This window comes from Oncorhynchus tshawytscha, linkage group LG01 (genome assembly GCF_018296145.1).
Source record: "Oncorhynchus tshawytscha isolate Ot180627B linkage group LG01, Otsh_v2.0, whole genome shotgun sequence".
Classification (NCBI taxonomy): domain Eukaryota; kingdom Metazoa; phylum Chordata; class Actinopteri; order Salmoniformes; family Salmonidae; genus Oncorhynchus; species Oncorhynchus tshawytscha.
The window spans coordinates 91,833,746-91,839,745 of NC_056429.1; positions in this window are offsets into that span (position 1 = coordinate 91,833,746).

The window sequence follows — 6,000 nt, forward strand, 5'->3', positions numbered from 1 at the left end:
AGGAAAAGAAAAGAGATTTCACAACAGATTGTGTCAGTCATGACAGACTGGACCGTCCCTGTGTGTCTGTGGTACAGTACCTGTAGACCTGAGATTATCCCAGAGTGGTGTCTGTGGTGCAGTACCTGTAGACTGGATTCCGTCCCAGGGTGGTGTCTGTGGTGCAGTACCTGTAGACTGGAGTCTGTCCCAGGGTGGTGTCTTTGGTGCAGTACCTGTAGACTGGAGTCCGTCCCAGGGTGGTGTCTGTAGTGCAGTACCTGTAGACTGGAGTCTGTCCCATGGTGGTGTCTGGGGTGAAGTACCTGTAGACTGGAGTCCGTCCCAGGGTGGTGACTGGGGTGCTGTGAATCTGTAGACTGGAGTCTGTCCCAGGGTGGTGTCTGGGGTGAAGTACCTATAGACTGGAGTCTGTCCCAGGGTGGTGTCTTTGGTGCAGTACCTGTAGACTGGAGTCTGTCCCAGGGTGGTGTCTGTAGTGCAGTACCTGTAGACTGGAGTCTGTCCCATGGTGGTGTCTGGGGTGAAGTACCTGTAGACTGGAGTCCGTCCCAGGGTGGTGTCTGGGGTGAAGTACCTGTAGACTGGAGTCTGTCCCAGGGTGGTGTCTGGGGTGAAGTACCTATAGACTGGAGTCTGTCCCAGGGTGGTGTCTGGGGTGCTGTATCTGTAGACTGGAGTCTGTCCCAGGGTTGTGTCTGGGGTGCTGTATCTGTAGACTGGAGTCTGTCCCAGGGTGGTGTCTGGGGTGCTGTACCTGTAGACCGGAATCCGTCCCAGGGGATATTCCTCATCCAATACTAACCACACTTAAAGGAAACCATATGAGAACTATGAGCTATGATGGGGATTTGTAATTGAGCTCACTATTAAATAATGTCTGATGACTACACTGAGTTGTAAAAGTAGGTTAATGGGATACAGTAACTGAGATGAAATCCTGTGCAAGAAAGTACTATGACTGAATAGAAAAACATGTGACTGTGCAGCGGTTTCTGACTGTGTACTTTTCAGCACTGTCGTTATACTGTTCGGCAGGACAGACTTTCAAAAGTATTGGACACCTCTGCAGTAATCTCTGGACATTGGATTTATATATTTCAAAGACCAAGACTGAGAATGACTTAACAAAATGTCATCCTCTCTAGATAGAGAGTCTCCGGATAGAGTTTACGCTGTGTGATGGTTTAGAAAGGTTGTCTCCAAAACATAACCTTGTCTCTAATCTACTTTGGCCTGTGAGTAGAGTGGGCTTGATGTCAAGGTGGTCTTTCATGAGCAGATACAGGTCACACCTTGATTGGTTTCAACGTCTCTGAATTGACCATGACTAATAATAGAGGAGACCTACTTCCCGGTCCATGTGTTTTCATATCTAGAATTCTCATAGGAATCAGGAGAGATGATCATCAGAGTTTAGCAGCAGTGTGATCTACAGTGGAGCGTTTGAGTCATGAACTCTCTGAACACTCTGCAGTCTGTGCTAGCAGCACTGACCTTCCGGCATTGTTCTCCAGGAAAAAAAAGGAGATGGATCATCTTACCTTTTCAGGAAGATAGAAAAAAAACACTACAACCTAAAACTCTCTGGAACACAGGGGGAAAGGGGGGGAGCAGTTTAGTGTGAGAGAGAAAGAAATAGAGTGTAGCGTTAGAGAGCGAGAGAGGGGGTGGAGATAGAGAGAGGGGATAGAGATATACAGGTTAGAGAAAGAGAGAGGGGGGAGAGAAATACGACCGAGTGGAGGGAGAAAGCTGGCCAGGGGGTGGAGATAGAGAGATCGGATAGAGGGAAAGGTGTGTGTGTGTGTGTGTGTGTGTGTGTGTGTGTGTGTGTGTGTGTGTGTGTGTGTGTGTGTGTGTGTGTGTGTGTGTGCGTGCGTGCGTGCGTCCACTCCAAACTCAGTCATCAGACTACTGTCCAGGAACCACAGGTCCCCACAGAGTGTAACCTGCTGTAACTCAACATATACTGTACATAATACACATGATACTACTACTACTACTACTACTACTATTACATCTACTACTACTATTGCTGCTGCTACTACTACTACTACTATTACATCTACTACTACTATTGCTGCTGCTACTACTACCTCTACTACCTCTACTACTACTGCCACTACTACTACTACTATTACATCTACTACTACTATTGCTGCTGCTACTACTACCTCTACTACCTCTACTACTACTGCCACTACTACTACTACTACTATTACATCTACTACTACTATTGCTGCTGCTACTACTACTACTACTATTACATCTACTACTACTATTGCTGCTGCTACTACTACCTCTACTACCTCTACTACTACTGCCACTACTACTACTACTATTACATCTACTACTACTATTGCTGCTGCTACTACTACCTCTACTACCTCTACTACTACTGCCACTACTACTACTACTATTACATCTACTACTACTATTGCTGCTACTACTACTACCTCTACTACCTCTACTACTACTGCTACTACTACTACTACTACTACTACTACTATTGCTGCTACTACTACTACCTCTACTACCTCTACTACTACTGCTACTACTACTACTACTATTACATCTACTACTACTATTGCTGCTGCTACTACTACCTCTACTACCTCTACTACTACTGCCACTACTACTACTACTATTACATCTACTACTACTATTGCTGCTGCTACTACTACCTCTACTACCTCTACTACTACTGCCACTACTACTACTACTACTACTACTACTACTACTACTACTACTATTGCTGCTGCTACTACTACCTCTACTACCTCTACTACTACTGCCACTACTACTACTACTACTACTACTACTACTACTACTATTGCTGCTGCTACTACTACCTCTACTACCTCTACTACTACTGCCACTACTACTACTACTACTACTACTACTACTACTACTATTGCTGCTGCTACTACTACCTCTACTACCTCTACTACTACTGCCACTACTACTACTACTACTACTACTACTACTATTGCTGCTGCTACTACTACTCCTACTACCTCTACTACTACTGCCACTACTACTACTACTACTACTACTACTACTACTACTACTACTACTACTACTACTACCCTCTACTACTGCTACTACTACTGCCACTACTACTACTACTACTACTACTACTACTATTGCTGCTGCTACTACTACCTCTACTACTGCTACTACTACTGCCACTACTACTACTACTGCCACTACTACTACTACTACTCTACTACATGCTACTACTACTATTTGCTGCTACTACTACTCCACTACTGCTGCGGTGTTTACTACTACTGCCACTACTACTACTACTGCTACTACTACTACTGCTGCTACCACTACCTCTATTGCTACTACTACTACTACTATTGCTACTACTACTACTGCTGCTGCTACTACTACCGACTACTACCACTAGTACTACTACTACTACCTCTACTACTACTGCCACTACTACTACTACTACTACTACTACTACTCCACTACTGCTGCTACTACTAATCTACTAATCAAATACTACTACTGCCTACACACTACTACTACTGCCACTACTACTACTACTACTATTACATGCTACTACTACTATTGCTGCTGCTACTACTACCTCTACTAACTACTACTACTGCCACTACTACTACTACTACTACTACTATTACATCTACTACTACTATACTACTACCTCTACTACCTCTACTACTACTGCCACTACTACTACTACTATTACATCTACTACTACTATTGCTGCTTCTACTACTACCTCTACTACTACTCTACTACTACTGCCACTACTACTACTAAATGGTGAGTTCATCAACAGTAGTTCTTGTATGTCAAGAGACTGGTACTACTATACTGCTACTACCATTACATCTACTACTACTATTGCTGCTGCTGCTACTACTACTACTACTATTACATCTACTACTTGTTTAAAGTGGCTAGCTACTACTACCTTACTACCTCTCCCATCTACTACCCATGATTAAACTACTACTACTACTATTACATCTACTGCTGGCTACTACTATTGTTGCTACTGGCTGTTTAACAGTCTACTGGCCTCTACTAGAACTGCCACTACTACTACTACTACTACTACTACTACTACTACTACTATTACATCTACTACTACCACTACTACTACTACTACTACTACTGCTACTACTGATGTCCATCTACTACTACTATTGCTGCTGCTACTACTGTCCTCTACAGGTAGTTTACTACTACTGCCACTACTACTACTACTATTACACCCTCTCTACTACTACTATTGCTGCTACTACTACTACTACTACTTGCTACTACTACTGCTACTACTACTACTACTACTACTACTACTACTATTACATCTACTACTACTACTGCTGCTACTACTACCTACTACTACCTACTACTACTGCTGCCACTACTACTACTACTATTACATCTACTACTACTATTGCTGCTACTACTACTACCTCTAGGATGCTACCTCTACTACTACTGCACTACTACTACTACTATTACATCTACTACTACTATTGCTGCAACTACTACTACCTCTAGCCTCCTGAGGTGCTGACTACTACTGCTACGCCTACTACTACTGCTGTCTCTACTGTACTACTATTGCTGCTGCTACTACTACTGCTACTACTACTTACCTACTACTACTACTACCCACTACTACTACTACTATTACATCTACTACTACGATTGCTGGGGGCTACTACTACCTCTACTACCTACTACTACTACTGCCACTACTACTACTACTACTACTCTACTGCTGCTACTACTACCTACTATTTTGCTCTCCTACTACTACCTCTACTACCTGACTACTACTACTGCCACTATGGTACTACTACTACTACTACTACTACTACTGTTGTGTACTCCTACTACTACTATTGCTGCTGGTGAACTACTACCTCTACTACCTCTACTACTGCTGCCACTACTACTACTACTGCTACTAGTTCTACTACTACTATTGCTGCTACTACTACTCTGCTAATTCACTACTACTGTTGCACACTACTACTACTACTACTACTACTACTACTACTACTACTACTACTGTACTGCTGCTACTACTACTACTACTGCTGGAATGCCTACTGTAGTGCATGAACTACCATTCTACTACTGTATTCCTCTACTACTACACTACTACTACTACTACTACTATTGCTGCTGCTACTACTATTGCCTCTACTACCCTACTACTACTGCTACACTACTACTACTACTACTACTACTACTACTACTACTACTGCTGCTGCTACTACTACTACTACCTACTATCTACTACTGCACTACTACTACTACTACTACTACTACTACTACTATTACTATACCTGCTGCTTCTACTACCTGCTACAGGACTACTATTTCTACTGCCTACCTCTTGCTGCTACTACTACTGCCACTACTACTGTGAATACTACTACTGCCACTACTACCTGGTCTACTACTACGGCTGCTGCTACTTACATCTACTACTACTATTGCTGCTACTACTACTACCTCTACTACCTCTACTACTGCTGCTACTACTACTACTACTGCCACTACTACTACTACTACTACTGCTACTACTGATTCTACTGCTGCTACTACTACCTCACTGGCCACTACTACTTGCTACTACTACTACTACTACTACTACTACTACTACTGCTGCTACTACTACTACTACTATCTGCTGCTACTACTACTACTACCTACTACCTGCTACTACTACTGCCACTACTACTACTACTACTACTACTACTACTCTGCTACTACTACTACTGCCTCTACTACTCTACTACTACTACTGCCACTACTACTACTACTGCCTACCTCACTACTACTGCTGCTACTATTTCACTCTACTACTACTACCTTGCTGCTGATTAAACTACCTCTACTACTGCTGCTACTACTACTGCTGCTGCTACACTACTGCTGCTACTACTACCTCCTCCTGCTGCTACTACTACCTCCTCTACTGTTTACTACATACTA